This window comes from Triticum aestivum, chromosome 2B, assembly GCF_018294505.1.
Source record: "Triticum aestivum cultivar Chinese Spring chromosome 2B, IWGSC CS RefSeq v2.1, whole genome shotgun sequence".
Classification (NCBI taxonomy): Eukaryota; Viridiplantae; Streptophyta; class Magnoliopsida; order Poales; family Poaceae; genus Triticum; species Triticum aestivum.
In genome coordinates, this window is record NC_057798.1 from 59,240,514 (window position 1) to 59,263,596 (window position 23,083).

Here is a 23,083-nt window from a genome sequence, read left to right on the forward strand (position 1 = left end):
TTTCTGAATATGAATGATATGTAGTAAAATAAAGATGGGAAAAAAATAAAAGAATTAAGTAAATAGTCAAAATGAGCAGATTATGCAAGAACAAGGGGAAGGATAAAACTTCCTAGTTCATGTATGTAATTTCAGAAGAATATACGAGGATGGGATGCTGGCTCGGTCGATTGTGGCCCATCCAATCTGCTGGCTCGGTCGATTGGCCGGGGTGAGGAATAAGTAATTCCACACCCTGGGAGTCTAATAGAGTATATATATATATATATATATATATATATATATATATATATATATATATATATATAATCAGGCAACTTTCTTGTAGGCAGTCCCAAAAAATACGCTTTTATGTACGTGCATTGACATTGATCCTGCATTGACCTACTCGTCCAGCCAATGCCTCTGCGTAATTAAATCTGTTAACAATCCTAAGATCAAGAATATATATATGTGTGTGGGTGTATGGGTTCCGGGGGCTAGGTGTTGGACAAAATTTCAGGAATGATCTTAATTCATACGGAATGAGACTCATGGAATTGAACCAACGAAGAAGCAAACTCATGGACTCATAGGTAGGTTGTCGGCCGGTGCTAGTTGGTCGGTTAGCAAGATGACATTATGGATCAGAAAGACGGGCAACATTGCAGTAGCCATTTTTATTTTTGAGTTGAAAATCCCAATAGCCATTTAATATGTTTATTAGGCAAGAGGAATGCCACTAAGTATAGTGGAACAGAACAATAAGTTGAGCAAGAACCAAGAAGCAAGAAACAATAATGTCAAATTTTAGATTCCTCAGGAACTCCGCCTACATCACTATTAAATATTCAGTTCTTTACTTTGGAAGAAGAACAAACCTGGTGACCATTTATTATCTTGATTGTTACTCTCTCCGTTTCAAAATAGATGACTCAATTTTGTATTAACTAACATGCGGAGACATGCTCCCTCCGCATATGATGATTTACACACCATGATGTTGCTCCCTCCGCATATGATGGTCAATCTAGATAATTACTATCATTTTTATTGTTTTACACCACCATGGGCGTAGGGTTCAACAAAAGAGTTGGTACTTACATTCGGTATATTTAACTAGTTACTAGTGGTTTATAGTTTCTTTTTGCAAAAATGTGGTGCTGTTTCATTGTTGACCCAAATCTCGCGGAAATAAAATGTTTCACTGCTTAAATGGCGGCAATAATCTGTGTTGAGAGACTATTTAACTGGCATGTGAGCATAGTTTTAAATAGCGTGCTAAGTCTTTTAGCGGCGGACCTCTTCTAAATGCTATAGCGTGGTATAGCGAAGTTATAACGTGCTATTTAATTTTTTTTGTTCATTTGTTTGGACCAAAGACTTTTAGCACAAGACCTTATGTAAACAGAACACAAAGTCTATAGGGGGCTATTTAAAACCATGCATCTGACTCGTTGAATGTAGTGGATGCAGAACACAAAATGAAGGTACTGGATATGTGGTTGAAATGTACAACAGAAATAAAATACCCCTCGAAAGCTATATGCGATAAAAAAAAAGAATCGATCATTGTTTTTAGGGAACTATGGATTTCAGTTCTCCATTTATGTAGGCACGAAGGAAAAAATATATCGGCCTGATTGAAAGCTTTTTTTTGAGGGGTGGTCTGATTGAAAGATGATCCATTATTTAAAGGTAAAATATATGTTCCAAATTAGATGCAGTGAAGATATACGTAGATTTTACGTTACAGTTGAGACAAAATTGTGTGTGTGGCCCGGAATGTGTAATAAGCTAGGTCGGAATATTATTTTTGACATAGGAGAAACAGGATATATCATATGTACCGTATTTGATGCTACATACGATAAGTTTGTAAATAGATGATACATTAGAGTTATATACCAATGATGGAGTATGTGCTGCAGACTTAGCGCTGTACTTTCTGAATATGAATGATATGTAGTAAAATAAAGATGGGAAAAAAAATAAAAGAATAAAGTAAATAGTCAAAATGAGCAGATTATGCAAGAACAAGGGGAAGGATAAAACTTCCTAGTTCATGTATGTAATTTCAGAAGAATATACGAGGATGGGATGCTGGCTCGGTCGATTGTGGCCCATCCAATCTGCTGGCTCGGTCGATTGGCCAGGTTGAGGAATAAGTAATTCCACACCCTGGGAGTCTAATAGAGTATATATATATATATATATATATATATATATATAATCAGGCAACTTTCTTGTAGGCAGTCCCCAAAAATACGCTTTTATGTACGTGCATTGACATTGATCCTGCATTGACCTACTCGTCCAGCCAATGCCTCTGCGTAATTAAATCTGTTAACAATCCTAAGATCAAGAATATATATATGTGTGTGGGTGTATGGGTTCCGGGGGCTAGGTGTTGGACAAAATTTCAGGAATGATCTTAATTCATACGGAATGAGACTCATGGAATTGAACCAACGAAGAAGCAAACTCATGGACTCATAGGTAGGTTGTCGGCCGGTGCTAGTTGGTCGGTTAGCAAGATGACATTATGGATCAGAAAGACGGGCAACATTGCAGTAGCCATTTTTATTTTTGAGTTGAAAATCGCAATAGCCATTTAATATGTTTATTAGGCAAGAGGAATGCCACTAAGTATAGTGGAACAGAACAATAAGTTGAGCAAGAACCAAGAAGCAAGAAACAATAATGTCAAATTTTAGATTCCTCAGGAACTCCGCCTACATCACTATTAAATATTCAGTTCTTTACTTTGGAAGAAGAACAAACCTGGTGACCATTTATTATCTTGATTGTTACTCTCTCCGTTTCAAAATAGATGACTCAATTTTGTATTAACTAACATGCGGAGACATGCTCCCTCCGCATATGATGATTTACACACCATGATGTTGCTCCCTCCGCATATGATGGTCAATCTAGATAATTACTATCATTTTTATTGTTTTACACCACCATGGGCGTAGGGTTCAACAAAAGAGTTGGTACTTACATTCGGTATATTTAACTAGTTACTAGTGGTTTATAGTTTCTTTTTGCAAAAATGTGGTGCTGTTTCATTGTTGACCCAAATCTCGCGGAAATAAAATGTTTCACTGCTTAAATGGCGGCAATAATCTGTGTTGAGAGACTATTTAACTGGCATGTGAGCATAGTTTTAAATAGCATGCTAAGTCTTTTAGCGGCGGACCTCTTCTAAATGCTATAGCGTGGTATAGCGAAGTTATAACGTGCTATTTAATTTTTTTTGTTCATTTGTTTGGACCAAAGACTTTTAGCACAAGACCTTATGTAAACAGAACACAAAGTCTATAGGGGGCTATTTAAAATCATGCATCTGACTCGTTGAATGTAGTGGATGCAGAACACAAAATGAAGGTACTGGATATGTGGTTGAAATGTACAACAGAAATAAAATACCCCTCGAAAGCTATATGCGATAAAAAAAAAGAATCGATCATTTTTTTTAGGGAACTATGGATTTCAGTTCTCCATTTATGTAGGCACGAAGGAAAAAATATATCGGCCTGATTGAAAGCTTTTTTTTTTGAGGGGTGGTCTGATTGAAAGCTGATCCATTATTTAAAGGTAAAATATATGTTCCAAATTAGATGCAGTGAAGATATACGTAGATTTTACGTTACAGTTGAGACAAAATTGTGTGTGTGGCCCGGAATGTGTAATAAGCTAGGTCGGAATATTATTTTTGACATAGGAGAAACATGATATATCATATGTACCGTATTTGATGCTACATACGATAAGTTTGTAAATACATGATACATTAGAGTTATATACCAATGATGGAGTATGTGCTGCAGACTTAGCGCTGTACTTTCTGAATATGAATGATATGTAGTAAAATAAAGATGGGGAAAAAATAAAAGAATAAAGTAAATAGTCAAAATGAGCAGATTATGCAAGAACAAGGGGAAGGATAAAACTTCCTAGTTCATGTATGTCATTTCAGAAGAATATACGAGGATGGGATGCTGGCTCGGTCGATTGGCCAGGGTGAGGAATAAGTAATTCCACACCCTGGGAGTCTAATAGAGTATATATATATATATATATATATATATATATATATATATATATATATATATATATATATATATATATATATATATATATATAATCAGGCAACTTTCTTGTAGGCAGTCCCCAAAAATACGCTTTTATGTACGTGCATTGACATTGATCCTGCATTGACCTACTCGTCCAGCCAATGCCTCTGCGTAATTAAATCTGTTAACAATCCTAAGATCAAGAATATATATATGTGTGTGGGTGTATGGGTTCCGGGGGCTAGGTGTTGGACAAAATTTCAGGAATGATCTTAATTCATACGGAATGAGACTCATGGAATTGAACCAACGAAGAAGCAAACTCATGGGCTCATAGGTAGGTTGTCGGCCGGTGCTAGTTGGTCGGTTAGCAAGATGACATTATGGATCAGAAAGACGGGCAACATTGCAGTAGCCATTTTTATTTTTGAGTTGAAAATCGCAATAGCCATTTAATATGTTTATTAGGCAAGAGGAATGCCACTAAGTATAGTGGAACAGAACAATAAGTTGAGCAAGAACCAAGAAGCAAGAAACAATAATGTCAAATTTTAGATTCCTCAGGAACTCCGCCTACGTCACTATTAAATATTCAGTTCTTTACTTTGGAAGAAGAACAAACCTGGTGACCATTTATTATCTTGATTGTTACTCTCTCCGTTTCAAAATAGATGACTCAATTTTGTATTAACTAACATGCGGAGACATGCTCCCTCCGCATATGATGATTTACACACCATGATGTTGCTCCCTCCGCATATGATGGTCAATCTAGATAATTACTATCATTTTTATTGTTTTACACCACCATGGGCGTAGGGTTCAACAAAAGAGTTGGTACTTACATTCGGTATATTTAACTAGTTACTAGTGGTTTATAGTTTCTTTTTGCAAAAATGTGGTGCTGTTTCATTGTTGACCCAAATCTCGCGGAAATAAAATGTTTCACTGCTTAAATGGCGGCAATAATCTGTGTTGAGAGACTATTTAACTGGCATGTGAGCATAGTTTTAAATAGCGTGCTAAGTCTTTTAGCGGCGGACCTCTTCTAAATGCTATAGCGTGGTATAGCGAAGTTATAACGTGCTATTTAATTTTTTTTGTTCATTTGTTTGGACCAAAGACTTTTAGCACAAGACCTTATGTAAACAGAACACAAAGTCTATAGGGGGCTATTTAAAACCATGCATCTGACTCGTTGAATGTAGTGGATGCAGAACACAAAATGAAGGTACTGGATATGTGGTTGAAATGTACAACAGAAATAAAATACCCCTCGAAAGCTATATGCGATAAAAAAAAAGAATCGATCATTGTTTTTAGGGAACTATGGATTTCAGTTCTCCATTTATGTAGGCACGAAGGAAAAAATATATCGGCCTGATTGAAAGCTTTTTTTTGAGGGGTGGTCTGATTGAAAGCTGATCCATTATTTAAAGGTAAAATATATGTTCCAAATTAGATGCAGTGAAGATATACGTAGATTTTACGTTACAGTTGAGACAAAATTGTGTGTGTGGCCCGGAATGTGTAATAAGCTAGGTCGGAATATTATTTGTGACATAGGAGAAACAGGATATATCATATGTACCGTATTTGATGCTACATACGATAAGTTTGTAAATAGATGATACATTAGAGTTATATACCAATGATGGAGTATGTGCTGCAGACTTAGCGCTGTACTTTCTGAGTATGAATGATATGTAGTAAAATAAAGATGGGGAAAAAATAAAAGAATAAAGTAAATAGTCAAAATGAGCAGATTATGCAAGAACAAGAGGAAGGATAAAACTTCCTAGTTCATGTATGTAATTTCAGAAGAATATACGAGGATGGGATGCTGGCTCGGTCGATTGTGGCCCATCCAATCTGCTGGCTCGGTCGATTGGCCGGGGTGAGGAATAAGTAATTCCACACCCTGGGAGTCTAATAGAGTATATATATATATATATATATATATATATATATATATATATATATATATATATATATATATATATATATATATATATATATATATATATATATATATATATATATATATATATAAAATCAGGCAACTTTCTTGTAGGCAGTCCCAAAAAATACGCTTTTATGTACGTGCATTGACATTGATCCTGCATTGACCTACTCGTCCAGCCAATGCCTCTGCGTAATTAAATCTGTTAACAATCCTAAGATCAAGAATATATATATGTGTGTGGGTGTATGGGTTCCGGGGGCTAGGTGTTGGACAAAATTTCAGGAATGATCTTAATTCATACGGAATGAGACTCATGGAATTGAATCAACGAAGAAGCAAACTCATGGACTCATAGGTAGGTTGTCGGCCGGTGCTAGTTGGTCGGTTAGCAAGATGACATTATGGATCAGAAAGACGGGCAACATTGCAGTAGCCATTTTTATTTTTGAGTTGAAAATCGCAATAGCCATTTAATATGTTTATTAGGCAAGAGGAATGCCACTAAGTATAGTGGAACAGAACAATAAGTTGAGCAAGAACCAAGAAGCAAGAAACAATAATGTCAAATTTTAGATTCCTCAGGAACTCCGCCTACATCACTATTAAATATTCAGTTCTTTACTTTGGAAGAAGAACAAACCTGGTGACCATTTATTATCTTGATTGTTACTCTCTCCGTTTCAAAATAGATGACTCAATTTTGTATTAACTAACATGCGGCGACATGCTCGCTATATTTTCAGCCAATTATTTACCGATTTGGACCGGCAGCACGTTAGTTCGTCCATGCATTTGACCATTCCAGCCAATAATCAATATGCAAACCTAACCGAGACTTTGTTAATAATAAATGTGGTCATCGCGGCCGACGAGAAGCAGCACGAGCTTGCCTACACGCCCATCATGGGGAAGCTGTTCGGGATCGACCTGGAACGCGCCGTGCGCGGACTGGCATGCATGATGCATCCTCAGATCTCATGCTGGCGTCCCTTATGACTGACCTCTGCACGCAGTGCGGGGCCGTGGTGCAGCAGGCCGGCATTTACACTGCCTCTGACCACCGTGGCATTCTAGAGCTTCTCATAAAGCAGTGGGGGGTGGAGGAGCTGGCGACCACCGGACTCTCAGACAAGGGAAGGTGTGCGCGGGACTACGTGTGCATCCTTCCAAACAAAATCCGCAGGTTGGAGGAGAAGACCAACCTACGTAATGGCCAAAAGGCAGAGCCCATGACATCCATCTCATTCAGCTGGATCATAGATAGGCCCATCAACATTACCATGGGCTAATCTGTCTGATCTATCTTGGTTGACTACTGATGGTTCCTATAGCATAACTGGTTTAAGTGGTTGTTTTGGTCGTTGGGGTTTGATGCCCGCTGGTTTCCCATTAGTGTTTCTGTCATGCTTAGTCTTTACGTGTTACTCTTTTTTCGAGAGTACTACCTGTTACTCTTTGAGTTCTGTTGTCTAGTTGTTTGCGCCCCTCTGTGTTATAGTATCCACCCTTCGAAGTTCCAAAAGAGTGAGAGTGTCGAATTCATGCAGCAAAATAGGGATAATTTTCTCAAAAAATTCCTTAGCCACCTTTTTTTGTTGTATTTCCTTGAAACAGGGAAGTAAGCCATTTACAGGAGATTGTCCGTTTCCATATAGAATCCTGCACACCCCACTATCTTTCTACTACAAACTATCTCTACTCCTATGAAAGACATAGTCGGTGATGATGGTGTGTCTGCCATCCATCAATTCTAACCATCACATCTGCATCTAACGCATGTGAGGTTAGTTGTGGCATTTTTGCAACAAGACCCCACATCTCTGCTCCAATTTATAGAAAACCCCTTAGTCTCTTGAAACCAACCACACACCCATCACCTCATCCAAACAGCCACGAGGAATACTTTTTGAGCGAGACCTAACATATTTTTAGTGATATATACACCAAAACTAGAGCGTTTTTCCTTCAAGTTTGTGAGCATGTATTAGTCTACTTTGGATCCGTTGTAACGCACAGGCACATCGCTAGTCTAGAATGACATTCAATAATCACTTAATCAGTGGTATTTCAATGAGCGCAATGTTCAGATGCATTCGATAGGTAGCCTGAGTATCTTTCTTGCCAATCATCTCTCTTTAACCATGGAGTAGTTCTTAGCTGTTGTAACAATACCGACTATCTTGATCCTTCGAGCAAATGAAGCCTTGCCCTCCTAGTTTTAAGCAAGCAATGCTCACAAAACCTGGAATAGAGCAGCCTCCACTACGCACTGCTCCACCTCGCCGGATACCAAAGCGTCACGGTACACATTTTGCTCGATTGCCAGAACAACTCTGTATTTGTGCTATGCCAAACTCTGTAAGTCTGTATGTGTTGTGTCAAAAGTCTGAAATCTGCACCCGCAAATAATAATAAAAATCTGAACTCTGAAGTTGTTTCATATCAATTGTAAGATAAAAGTTGCAATTTCAGCTGTAAATTCATTACCAAATCTGAAAAGAGATCACCGAAATCTGCGATTATAGCCTTTCAGTATAAATGTAGATGTCGAATTCTGAAGTAAATTCATAACTCCGTAGATCTTGGGCGATTGGAATATATCATGTTTTGGGAACATCTGGTTACTCGTTTCTTTTTGTAATTGGGAGCAAATTCCTGTTGGGTGAGCATGTTAGCAAAATGATGGGTGGTGCAGGATGGATTCCTCTCGACTCTGACAGACAAAAAAAATCTGAACTCTGAAATTGTTTGTTGATGCAGATAGATGATCTGAAAGCTTTCCGACAGTGGGGAAGCAGAACTCCTGGTCATCCAGAAAATTTTGAAACAGATGGCGTTGAAGTCACAACTGCTTTGCCTCTTCAACATCTTGACAACATTTTAAAGCCTATTTACCCTTCTACTACAAAAACAATGCTTGCCTGAACTGTTCTGATGTTTATGCAGGTCCTCTGGGGCAGGGCTTTGCAAACGCTGTCGGACTAGCACTTGCTCAGAAACACCTAGCTGCTCGTTTCAACAAGCCTGATTTAACTGTCGTCGACCACTACACGTAAATTAATACTTGCTTTGCAAAATGTGATTACCAACCTAATGTGCATAGGGCTAGGGGAAATGCAATTTTTTCCTTCATTGTCTCATAGGTATGTTATACTTGGGGATGGCTGTCAAATGGAAGGTGTTGCGAATGAGGCTGCTTCCCTTGCTGGCCACTGGTGTCTCCGAAAGCTGATTGCCTTCTATGATGATAATCATATATCAATCGATGGAAGTACGGGTATTGCTTTCACTGAAGATGTGCTTGCCCGATATGAGGCCATAGGATGGCATACTATCTGGAGAATGGCCACACTGGCTATGATGTCATCCGTGCAGCAATAAAAGAAGCAAAGGAAGTCAAAGATAAGCCAACTCTTATCAAGGTGATCAGACGGGCAATAATATTTATTTTATTTCAGTTCGACACGGTTTACTATATCAGACAAGTGACAACTGGAAATGGTCTTGTATATGGTGACTAATGTTATGTATATATGTTGTGTTTGTCTTGTACAGGCCCAGGCCCATAGTCTAGAGTGAGGCCTAGGCCCAGGCCCATAGTCTAGAGTGAGGCCCAGGCCCATGCAACCTTGTATATCTCTCTCTCCACAATACAGAAAATTGTTCGGTCATTCTCTCGTCCTCACGTTTCCTAACATGGTAGCAGACCATGACCAAACCCTAGTCCCTCTTCCAGCCGCCACCCACAAAATCGCCGCCGGTGAGGTGATTCATGCGGATCTGTCTGGTGAGGACATCCACATCGCTGCCCCATCCCATCTTCGTCATCAACCTATAGGAGCTGCTCTCCAGCAGCTCCTCTGTGTGTCCTCGCAGCTACTATGTGAGAATACTTCCCCTGCTCTCCAACAACCATCTCCAGCAAGCTCTTGGTGCCTTCCCTGCTCTACAGCAAGCTCCAGGCGTTCCCCCTTCTATCTAGCAAGATCTAGCAAGCTCCTCCTTCTATCCAGTGAGATCCAGCAAGCTCTAGGCGCCTCCCCTACTCTCCAGCAAGCAGTCCAGCAGCCAGCCTAGTGGGTTGCTTCTCCTGTTTGTGGCTGTCTGCTGCTCTTCTCTTGTTGCTACCTGCAGCTGCTATCAGATTGGGTGTTTCCAGTTGCTGGCCGCTCACCATTATGGAAAGAAATAATTTCGGATTTGGTTCTTTGATCATAGATATCAAGCTTGATGGTTCAAACTACAGGGAATGGGCATTTTCTGCCTGGACTGTCTTGAGGACGGCTGGTTTTGTTTCTCATCTCATAGATGATCCACCTAGTCCAAATGATGATGCGGCAAGGAAGTCTTGGCAAAAGATCGATGATCATGTGATGGGAGTTTTAATTCTGGGTGTTGAACCCTACTCTGAATGAGTCTTGAGCATCACACTTCAGTTAAAGAGATATGGAAGTACTTTGAGCAGCGCTGCCTTCAGCCCAGCAGTGCACTTCATTTTTCCTTGTCGCAGAATTTACACAACACTCGGCAGCCAGAAGACATGTCCGTAGAAGAGTACTATGGAGCTTTCACTCGCATCACTGGGTAGCTAGGTTCCATGGTTCCAAAGGGTAATTCTGGTTGTGAGTCATGTGCAGCGAAGGAAAAGTATGACCATCAGACTCTCATGTTTCAGTTTGTGATGGGTCTCAAGCTAGACTTTGAGAACATTCACACTCTGCTTGGTCGTACGACTCCTCCCACCTTGATAGAGGCATTTGCTAGCTTGATCGCTGAGGAGACTCGTCTCTGTTCTCTTGGGGATACTTCTGTGCAGACTCTACACACTAGTATTCTGGCTTTTCCTCAGCGGCCAGGTGCCTCCAAGGCCACACCTACAGTTGTCGTCTGCTTGTTCTGCAAGAAGGCAGGACACCACAGAGATGGTTGTTTCAAGCTTCATCCAAAGCTGTTAGCTGAGTTTTAATCTAGACGGGCCCTCAATTAGCAGCGTCATGCACCCCAGGCTCCTTATCAGCATCAAGCAAGGGGTGCTTCTGCATCTGTTCTCTCTCAGCCCGCTGTTGCTACAACCCAGCCTTGGGTTCTGGACTCTGGAGCTTCTTTCCATGTGATCTCTGATCGCTCTCAGCTTGTGTCTTGCCAGCCAGTGCGGGATGGTGCCTCTGTTCAGACTGCTGATGGTACACCTTGTTCTATTACTCATCAGGGTTCTCTTTGCACATCCTAGTTTTCTGTTCCTGCCATCTCCTTTGCTCCAAATTTGTCCATGAATCTTATGTCTGTTGGCCAACTTGCTGATATGAACTACTTTGTTGGTTTTGATGACTCATTTTGTTATGTGCAGGACCGTCAGAGCAAGAGGGTCACTGGAACTGGCCATCACCGTAGAGGATCCACATCCCTCTACATCCTTGACACCTTACACCTTCCTTCAGCTTCCACCACATTCGCGTTCTGGATGGCTGCATCAATATCAAGATCCACTTCGTCATTTTCTTTTTCCCAATGGCACACTCGCTTAGGTCACTTGTGTGGTTCTCGTTTATCTACCCTTGTTCGAAAGGTGTTTTGGGTCATGTTTCCATAGATGCTGGTTTTCACTTTAAGGGTTGTAAGCTAGGGAAACAAATACAGCTTCCATACTCTTCCAGCACTACTCATTCTAGTCATCCTTTTGATTTAGTGCACTCTGATGTATGGGGTCATTCCCCCTTTGTTTCCGAAGGTGGCCACAAACAATATGTCATATTTGTTGATGATCACTCTCGACATACTTGGGTCTATTTTATGAAGCATCGTTCTGAGTTGTTTTCTATATATAAGGCTTTTGTACATATGGTCCATACTCAGTTTTCCAGTGATGTTCGTGTTTTTCATTCTGACTCCGGGGGGAGTATCTATCTACTGCTTTTCGCGAGTTTCTCTCACCTGAGGGTACTCTCCCTCAGCTTTCATGCCCTGGTGCCCATGCTCAGAATGGCGTTGCTGAGCGTAAGCATCGCCATATTGTTGAGACAGCTCGTACCCTTCTGATTTCTTCCTTTGTCCCCATTCATTTTTGGGGTTAAGCTATCTCAACTGTTGTTTATCTTATCAATCTCCAACCTTCTACTCGCCTTGAAGGCAAGTGTCCTGGTGAGGTTTTGTTTGGTTCTCCTCCCACGTATGACCACCTCCGTGTCTTTGGTTGTACTTGTTATGTTCTTTTAGCACCTCGTGAGCGTACCAAGTTGACTGCTCAGTCTGCTCAGTGTGTCTTCCTTGGATATAGTCTTGAACATAAGGGCTACCGTTGCTATGATTCTTCTGCTCGCCGCATTCGCTTTTCTTGCGATGTCACTTTTGTTGACGATTAACCCTTCTTCTACTCCCCTTCCACTAAACCATCATCCTCAACTTGTTTAGAGTCTACCTCGTTTCTTTCACTTCCACCTATCTTTTTAGATGAGTCCATAGCTGAACAACCTTCCTCTGTCCTAAAGTCAGAACCATCTCCACCACATGTTTCATCTCCTTCCTCACCAACTGCTTTCTCCCTTACACTATTTCCACCTCTAGATAGTCTTCCTTTCCATTACACTCGTTGTTATTCTACTCCTCCAGCCAGTACTTTCCATTACACTCGTCGTTCTAAAGTTCCATGTGACACACAGTCATCTATGCCTTTGTCTTCTACTCCTCCAGCCAGTACTACTGATCCTTGCACTGATGGTTCTTCTCTAGCAATGCGATACAAGAAGCACTTATATGCAGGGGCTGTTTCTAAGCCTAGTACCTATCAGGAGGCAGTTGTGTCACCTGAGTGGCAACTGGCTATGTCCGAGGAGCTTGCAGCCTTAGAGCGTGTACTGGTACATGGGATTTGGTACCATCACCTCCTCGTTCAATCTCCGTCACTTGAAAATGGGTGTATAAGGTTAAAACCATGTCAAATGGTTATATGGAACGCTACAAGGCTTGCCTTGTTGCAAGAGGTTTTCAGCAGTCTCATGGGAAAGATTATGATGAGACATTTGCTCCTGTTGCTCACATGACTTCAGTTCGAACTCTAATTGTTGTGGCTGCTACTCGGTCATGGAAAATTTCCCACATGGATGTGAAGAATGCCTTCCTTCATGGTGATTTACATGAGGAAATTTATATGCAGCCACCTACAGGTATCAAGGTTCCATCAGGTCATGTTTGTTGTCTTTGAAAGGCTCTTTATGGGCTTAAGCAAGCCCCGTGCCTGGTTTGAGCGGTTCAATTCTGTGATTCAAGTTTCCGGTTTTCTCCTAGTGAACATGACCCTGCATTCTTCATTCATACATCAGAGCATGGCCGTACATTGCTTCTACTTTATGTAGATGACATGTTGATCACTGGATACGATGTTGGGTATATTGATTTTGTCAAGAAAAAATTGAGTGAACAATTCAAGATGTCAGATTTGGGGTCTCTCAGCTATTTTCTCGGGATTGAGGTTGAGCACACCGATGATGGTTATTATATCTCCCAGCAAAAGTACACTCAAGATTTGACTCTTCGCTCAGGTCTCACTGACACGCGCATTGCTGCTACACCTATGGAGCTTCATCTGCAGTTCCATCCTACTGATGGCACTCCTCTTGAGGATCCCTCTCGCTATCGTCACATTGTCGGCAGTCTAGTGTACCTCACAGTGACCAGACCTGACATCGCACATGCGGTCCATATTCTCAGTCAATTTGTCTGTGCTCCCACCTCAGTTCATCATGGTCACCTATTCCGAGTCCTTAGGTATTTAAGGGGAACTACATCTCGCCGCTTGTTCTATGCTAATTCCAGTCAGCTCCATCTTCATGCTTACTCTGATTCCACTTGGGCGAGTGATCCTATCGATCGTCGCTCGGTCACTGGCTATTGCATATTTCTTGGTACATCTCTCATTGCATGGAAATCAAAGAAGCAAACTGCTGTGTCTCGCTCCAGCGCCGAGGCAGAGCTTAGGGCTCTCTCTACTACTACAGCAGAGATTGTATGGCTTTGCAGGCTATTGGATGATCTTGGTGTCTTATGTCATACACCAACACCTCTTCTTTGTGACCGCACTGCTGCTATTCAGATTGCTAATGATCCAGTCAAGCATTAGTTGACCAAACACATTGGTGTGGATGCCTTTTTCACTCAATCTCATTGTCAAAAATCCACTGTCAAGCTACAATATGTCCCATCAGAGCTTCAAGTCGCAAATTTCTTCACCAAGGCACAAACTAGATATCAACGTAGGATTCACACTCTCAAACTTGGTGTATCAGATGCTCCTGACCAACCTTATGTTTCAAGGGGGGGGGGTGTTAAGTATATATGTTGTGTTTGTCTTGTACAGGCACAAGCCCATAGTCTAGAGTGAGGCCCAGGCCCATGTAACCTTGTATATCTCTCTCTCCTCCTCAATACACAAAACTGTTCGGTCATTCTCTCTTCCTCACGTTTCCTAACAACTACTACAATTGGTTATGGATCTCCAAACAAGGCAAGCACACGCAGTATCCATGGGAGCGCTTTAGGTTCCAAAGAAGTAGGCAACCAGAAAAAATGTTTCCTGGGCTCATGAGCCTTTCCATGTGCCTGATGAGGTGAAAAGGTACAGTGTCGTTCTTGTGGAACTCAAGCCGCAGAGCATCACATAGTTGCAAACGAATTATTCTGTTAACAAGAAATTTATACATGTAGTTGTTCCGTAGGCAGTTCTTCACTTCGTCTGGATGTTGTATGCTTTATACAATCTTGAACATGGGATTTTCAGTTCCATTGTACATACATTCAATATGGTAAATACCAATTTTATGGTATAGTAGTGTCTGTTTCGAGGAAACAGTCTTGACAAGATAGCATACTACTGTTGGCGAATGCCAGTGCAAATTCTCAGTTCTGAACCTTGTTGAAGGCGGCCGGGCGGCGGATAGACGACGGTCGGCGGTCGGGCGTTGCTCAAGCGCGTTCTGGTACCCCATCGAGATCCGGGTGCTGCCGGGCATCATGGTGGATGGTGACGGGGCGGCGGCGCCGCCGCCACCGCCACCGCCTCCCTCCCCTCCCACCGGAGACGATGGTCGTGGCAGGGGGTCCTCTGGTGATGGAGGTAGGGGAATCCATTCTCGCCGCGCTGGCGGTGGCTCGGGGCATACGACGGAGTCCTCGACGGCGGCGTCACCGCCGGCGGGTGCGCGCGCGTGCGTTCAAACCATGCCTGTCTCGGTAGACCCGGTGGTCAACAGCAGCTGTGGCGCTGGCGTCAGAGATTCCTTCGTGGGACCGGTGGACCGGCCTTTGGGCGTGGATAGGCCTGGGGCCGCCAGCTGGTCTGGCTCGCAGGTGGCGTCCTGTGCGGCCCCAGTCGGGGTGCTGCAGACCGTTGGTTCCCCTCCCTCGGTGCAATTGGCCAAATGGCGACGAAGCATGGGGATAGGACAGAGTGCTTTTCAGGTTGTAGGGCCGGCGCGTCGGGGCTGCTGCCCTCTGCTGGGCAGAGCTTGGTGGACTCGGTCCAGATTGGTGGGTTGCTAATCCCACTGCAGGACAGGTTTTTGGAGGAGCACGTTTCGGTTGAGGTTGGTGCAGCTGTGCAGGTGCTGTCGCTCTCATGCACGGTTTCGAATGGGATAGGGCAAGTAGAGGCTTGGGAGACTTTCCAAGTCAGCTTGTCAGGTGGAGACTGCAGCCCAATGCATGCCGTCAGGCCATGCACGCCTTTGGGGATTGCCCAGTTGGCTCCGCTGGAAGACAAGGACGGCCCAGCCCGGGTTTCCACGCCATGCACGCCCGGGATCGGGGAACCGGTGACCCCGCTTGATGCTGGCCGTGTGCTGGCACCAGGCCCGAGGCCATGCACGACGGCAGCCATGCAGATCGCCCCAGGGAGGGATTTTAACGTGGATTTGGCCGATTTTCGTGCTGACATGCGTGTGCCAGTTTCTCCCATGCTGCCGAGGCCTTCTGGTCATGACATTGCCAACCCAGGGCGCTAGATCAGGAAGAAGCCAAGGCTGGACACAACTCCAAGGCGTAGCGCTAGGATTGCCAAGCGGGCGGCGACCAAGCAACAACAAGTTCTTATCCGGAAGCTATGCTTGGCTCATGAAGGCGAGGTTATCTCCGAGGAGGCACTACGGATGTATGTGGACCTGTTTGCACGGCCACTCTCGGATGCGCACATTGCGGCTATTCTAGCCTTGTTCGGCTGGGAGTCGCCCCCGATGCCGTTGGTGGACAGCCCCATTGGGGTCTAGCTGCGTGGTCAGCCGAGTGGTATGTGCGGGCACTCCCAATGAATGCACACCCGTTAAAAGTTTTAGTGTGGAATGTTCGTGGGCTGAACGCTCGAGCTAGGAGGAACACGTTGTATCAAGTGGTGGTGGCGGCCAATCTGGCAATCGTCTGTCTTCAGGAAACTAAGCTCCAAATTGTATCGGTGAATGATGTGAGGCAATGCCTCGGAAACAAATATGAAAACTTTTTTTACTTGCCGGCGGTGATTCTGGTAGCCTGGGATGACTCTGTCACCCATATATCCAACCCACATTACACTAACCATACGTTGACGGTGCTGGTTAAGTGCCCGGATGATGAGTAGGCATGGTGGCTCACAAGTGTCTATGGGCCGCAAGAGGAAGCAGACAAAATCGAGTTTATGCAAGACTTCGTGGATATCCGGGATCTGCACGCAGGGCCGTGGGTGGTGGCTGGAGATTTCAATCTCTTGGCTAGGCAGGAGGAATGAGCTGGTGAACCGAAGGATGTTGGGAAGGTTTAGAGCAAGGCTAAACATATTGGAGCTCAAGGAGCTGTACCTTAATGGGAGGCGCTATACCTGGTCGAATGAGAGGCGAAACGCCACGATGGAGAAAATTGATCACGTGTTTGTCTCCAACGAGTGGGACGAGGCATTTCCGTCTTGCTTCCTGTCCGCTCTGGGGATGGCGATTTCAGACCACTGCCCACTTATCTTGGATATGAATGTGGAGGTTAGTATGAGGAAAAGATTCAGGTTTGAGGCATTTTGGGTCAAGGCTCAGGGTTTTTTGGACGTGGTGCAAGAGGCCTGGGTTTTGACGCCTGAGGCGACCAACGTGTACCTCACGCTACATAATAAACTGTCGGCTACGGCAATAAGCCTTTAACGGTCGAGCACTCGCTGGATTGGCAATGTGAAACTGCAAATTTCCATTGCTCTAGAGGTCATAAAGCAATTGGACATTGCGATGGACAATGGGCCACTTTCGGATGCGGAAAGAGGCTTGAGGAGTTGCTTAAAGAAGAAGCTGCTAGGGCTGGCCTCCCTTGAAAGAACCATAGCAAGACAGAGATTGCGTTTGTTGCAGTTGCGTGAAGGGGATGGCAGTACAAGGCTCTTCCATCAACAGGCGAGTCATCGGCAGCGCAAGAATGTCCTCCGCTCGGTCAAGCACAACGGGCGCATATACTCTGGCCAGGAGGAGGTGGCTTCCGCTGTGGATGCATACTATGGCGCGACATTTGGTTCCACTGAGTCCCGGAGCTGCACCATTAATCTCAATGGGTTGGACTTGCCGCGGCTGGATCTATCGCAGCTTGAGGAGCCATTCACATACGAAGAGGTGGAAGGTGTCATTAAGGGGATGCCCCTGGACAAGGCGCCCGGGCCGGATGGACTTACGGGCCGCTTCTATGCCGCATGCTGCCATATTATAAATGATGATATCATGAAGGCATTGGCCTGTTTTTACAATGGGGACGTCCGTGGATTGGCCGCGATCAACAAATCCCTCGTCACTTTGCTGCCCAAGAAGGATGGTGCCCTAGATGTGGCGGACTTTAGGCCGATCAGTCTTGTGCACGGTGTTATCAAGATCTTTGAGAAAGTTCTGGCATGCAGACTAGTGTGGAAGCTTCCAATGCTTGTGGATAACCATCAGAGTGCTTTCGTGAAGGGCAGATCCTTACAGACAACTTCATGTTGGTCCAAAGTACAGCTTGAAGGCTGAATGCCTTGCGCAACCCGGCTATCCTACTCAAGCTAGACATTTCGAAAGCTTTTGACTCAGTTCAATGGCCGTTCCTTATTGAGGTGATGCAACAACTTGGGTTTGGCCCTAGGTGGAGATCATGGATCTGTGGTATCCTTGCAACTTGTACCACTAAAATCATGGTGAATGGAGACCCCGGGGATACTATATACAGCTGTAAGGGGCTCAGGCAGGGTGATCCGATATCACCGATGCTCTTTATTCTCACCATGGAGCCATTGCAAAGGTTGTTTCAGCAAGCAACACAAAGAGGACTCTTGGAGCCGTTGGCTTCTCGAGGGATGAGGCAACGGTTGTCGATATTTGCGGATGATGTGGTGGTTTTCATCAAACCAAAGCCTGGAGAGCTCGAAGCTGCGAAGTGTATTTTTTAGATTTTTGGGGAGGCTTCAGGTTTGCGGATGAATATGGCGAAATCCGCGGCCCTCCCGATAAGGTGCTCCGATCAGGAAATCGACATGACTAGCAATGTGCTAGGATGCCCGACAGGGTCCTTCCCTATAAAATACCTAGGCCTCCCGTTGGCACTAAGGAAGCAAACTCCAGCGCAGTTGCAATATTTGGTGGATCAAATGGCAAATTGTCTCCCTAAATGGAAGGCAGATTTGATGCCTAAGAGTGGACGGTTGACCTTGGTCAATACGGTGCTATGTGCAATGCCCATTCATGCAATGATGGCCTTGGATATCCCAATGAAGACCATAGCTGCGATGAACAAAGTGTGTCAAGGTTTCCTATGGTGCAAGCGAGCTAATGCGAATGGTGGCAATGGCGCTGTCGCCTGGGACTCAGTCTGTGCTCCGAAGTGGGCCGGAGGACTGGGCATTCCGAACCTCAAATGGCTAAATGTGGCCATGCAAGCTAGGTGGCCATGGCTGCAATGGGTGGACTTGAGCAGACCTTGGAGTGAATTCACAATAAAGGTTCCAGCGGAGGCACTCTGTTTGTTCCAGGCTGCTACCAAGTGCGAGGCACATTGTGGACATAACACCCTCTTTGTTCCAGGCTGCTACCAAGTGCGAGGCACATTGTGGACATAACACCCTCTTTTGGGAGGACCGTTGGATTAATGGGATGAGGGTGCAGGAGATCGCACCAATTGTATATGGCATGATCCCCCGACGTGTGAGACTGACGAAGCATGTGGCACCGGCCATTGAGGATGGTTCGTGGGCTATGGATGTCGGCCCGGAGCTGGATGAGCAAGCCTTGAGGGAATTTTTATCCCTATGGCTGTGTGTGCACACGTGGGAGCCGGAGGTGGATGTACCGGACAAGGTTGCATGGTCCTGGGAGAGAAACGGTCGCTATTCGGTGAGGTCGGCTTATGCGGCAAAGTTTTGGGGCCGTGAGGTGGCACCAATGGCGGAGCTTACTTGGACATCCAAGGTCCCCTCTAAATGCAAGTTCTTCGCTTGGCTAGCACTACGAGATCGGTGCTGGACCTCGGATCGACTTGCACGAAGAGGGTTACCGCATCAGGACGCATGCCCTCTTTGCGACCAGGAGGAGGAAACGATCAACCATGTGCTACTAACATGCGTGTTCTCTCGTGCTGTATGGGCTGTTATCTGTGAGGCTTTGGGCAAGATGCAATGGACACCGACGGCCCAAGACACGCTGGATGCTTGGCTGCGGGACAAGCAAGGACCGAACAATCTACGGCGCAAGGATCTGCATACTATCTTCATTCTCACTATTTTGGAGTTGTGGAAGCATCGCAATGCTGCTGTGTTTGAAGGAGCATCCCCCTCCATGGATGTGCTTATAGCTAGGATCAAGTCCGAAGGGAAGATATGGTCGTTGGCCGGCAAGTTCAAAGGGGATGTTGAACCCTTCTTTGGTAGTTTAGAAAGGTGGGCGTGTAGGGAAGGATAAGTGTAACGGGAACCTTGTAAAACATGGTGGAGGCATTCTTTGCCTTTCTTCTTTAATATATAATATGCACGCTCGTGCATATTCGAGAAAAAAAAAACCTTGTTGAGAATTATTCTGCAGTGGAGACTTAACTTTTGTTTGGAACGGAGGCTCTACATTTCAGTTTTCAAATTATCGCATAGTAATATGGTATTGCATTGAACTTAGTTTGTTCTGCCCTGAAGTTTGACTAAATAATCACTCCTTCTAGGCATTGGGCTCACCATCTTGACGAGGGTGCTTCTCTTGAAGCTGAATGGAATGCAAGGTTTGCAAAATATGAAAAGAAATACCACCAGGAGGCTGTCGAGCTAAATAGCATAATATCAAGGAAGCTTCCGGCTGGGTGGGAAGATGCTTTTTTGGTGAGTTCTCCTCTGAAACATAAATGTCCTGTCTATGTAATATTCATCAAGTGTCAGAATGATTTATAAGTCTGACTTTGTTCCCTTGTTTGTTCTGCAGAAATATACCCCTGAAAGTCCTGTTGATGCTACAAGGAACCTATCTCAACAATGCTTGAATGCTCTTGCTAAAGTATTACCTGGATTTCTTGGAGGCAGTGCTGATCTTGCATCATCAAACATGACATTGCTAAAGATGTTTGTTGATTTCCGGAAGGACACCCCTAAAGAGCGAAACATCCGTTTCGGCGTTAGAGAGCATGCAATTGGCGCCGTTTGCAATGGCATTGCTGTGCACAGCCCTGGCCTGATACCTTACTGTTCGACATTCTTTGTGTTCACTGACTACATGAGAGCTCCTATACGGCATTATCTGAATTTTGTGATGACTCATGATTCCATTGGACTTGGAGAAGATGGGCCGACACATCAGCCGGTTGAGCAGTTATTCAGCCTCCAAGCAATGCCAGGCATATTAATGCTCCGACCGGCTGATGTAACCGAGACTTCTGCGGCTTAGAGCATCTCCAACAGGCACGCTATCTTCGCCGCGGGCTGGAAAAAACTTTTTTTTTTGCGCGCGGAGCCGAAATGGACGTCTCAGCACGCAATAATCACGCACGTGGTATAATGGGTTCAGCGCACGGAGGAAAACTTATTTCGTGCGCCCGTTCCCGCGTGCTGGACAGCGACACTCGCGCGCGACTTCACCAACCGCCACATCCAAGCGCTGGCGCCGCTGCCCGCACCTTCCCCATTTGCTCCAACGACCCGTCGGCGCTTCCCCCGCCTATACCCGTGCGCCGCCGCTTCCTCCACCTCCTCTCGTCGCCGCCAAGCGGAGGGATGGATGGATCGATCCCTCTGCCTTATTTTCCAATTTTCGTATGAAAGATTAACTATTTTTTGGATTGTAATAAATTAAACTATTTATTGTTGATTTATTTTGTATGTGTTTGATCTTCTTTGTTCAATTTTGAGTGTGAAATGTTGTTTGTGTTGGGTGCACGTGTTGTATATTTAGCGCGCCTATTGAAGCTGCTCGCACATGCCATCTGTTGCAGCGGCCGCCGGAGCCAGCACCCTACTGCGTGCAAAACCGGCTATTTCGATGCTGTAAATAAAATTAGCGCGCCGCGCGGTGGCGTGCGTATTGGAGATGCTCTTATAGGATCGCGGTTCTCAACAGGAAAATGCCCTCCATCCTTGCTCTCTCTCGCCAGAAACTCCCACAGGTGGAAGGAACTTCGGTTGAAGGCGTTGCAAAGGGAGGCTACGCCATTTCTGACAATTCACAAACCTGACCTCATCCTAATCAGCACAGGCTCCGAGCTCGAGATCGCAGCAAAAGCAGCCCATCAGCTGAGGAAGGAGGGGAAATCTGTACAGGTTGTCTCGCTTGTTTGCTGGGAATTGTTTGAGGAGCAGTCTGAGGAGTACAAGGAGAGTGTCCTACCAAGCGAGGTTACTTTCAGGATTAGCGTCGAAGCCGGCGTCACACTAGGATGGGAGAAGTATATAGGACAGAAGGGCAAAGTAATCGGCATTAACCGTTTCGGTTCAAGTGCTCCTGCTGGAAGAATATACAGGGAGTTTGGTTTGACGGTGGAGAATCTCATGGCAACAGCCAAATCACTGTAAAGGGATCATTGCATTTCTCAGCAGCCTAATCTCCCGAAGGTATGCTCCTATATCCTACTCCCTCTTTTTAGAGATTTCAACAAGTGACTACATGCGAAGCAAATGAGTGAATCTACACTCTAAAATATGTCTATATACATCCGTATGTGCTAGTCCGTTTGAAATTCTAAAAAGATAAATATTTAGGAATAGAGGGAGTATATGTTATCTTAATAATCAATAAGAGTATTTTTTGCATTTATACATAGTGCAAGAAGGATGGAGTGCTCTGGCGACAATGCTGGCGCCTCCGGAGGCGATGCGCCCGGCGCGGCGCCTCCCCCTACCTCGCCGCCGCCACCCTCCTCCGTGGCCGCGCCTCCCTCCCCCGCCCTCCCCGCCGCGGCCCCATCGCCCGCCTCTCCATCGCGCTCCCCGTCGCCCCTGCCCCCGAGAGGGTCCTCTGGGCTGACCTCGCGGAGGCCGCCGACGTTGAGGCTGGCCGCCCCGTGGTGTGCCGCGACCGCGTCCCCCCTCCCGCTCCTACCCGCGCTCGTTGGCTGGATGGCGCCGGTGGCCTTACTCCCGGGGGTGGGAGTTCGGCCGCCCGCCCATCTGCCCGGCGCCGGCACCGGCCACTGACTCCGCCTCAGTCGCCGGGGAGCAAAGGGGCGACCTTTGGGTCGGGCCGCCGCCGCCGCCACGGGCCGCCGTGTTGGGGAGTCGTGGGCCGCGCCGACCGGGGCGCCGCCCGGCTTTCTTGGCGCGCTGGTGCCTCCTTGGACCCGGCCGCAAGCACGGCCTCCGCCTGGCCGCCGCTGACTTCAGTCCTGACTCGCCGTTCACCTTTCCGCCCCTTCATCCCCGCGTTTGGCGCGCCTCTTCCCCGCTCGCCGGCTTCCCCTCGGGCCCTCCTCCGGCCGCGCCCGTCCTGCCCTGTCCCGGTCGTGGCGCCGACGGCGGCGCTGGGGAAACCCTACCCCCTCACGCGGGCCCGACGCTGGACCTGGGCTGCCAGTCGCTGCTGGGCCGTCCCCCGCTGCTGGCCATTCCCATGGACCGGCATGGGTGGGCCTCGGCGTCTGT

The 23,083-nt window shown here is 45.6% G+C and overlaps 1 pseudogene; it reads left to right on the top strand.

Moving 5' to 3' along the window:
- Nucleotides 1–6,813: 6,813 nt before the first annotated feature.
- Nucleotides 6,814–22,018, top strand: LOC123038957 (transketolase, chloroplastic-like; annotated as a pseudogene).
- Nucleotides 22,019–23,083: the final 1,065 nt, after the last annotated feature.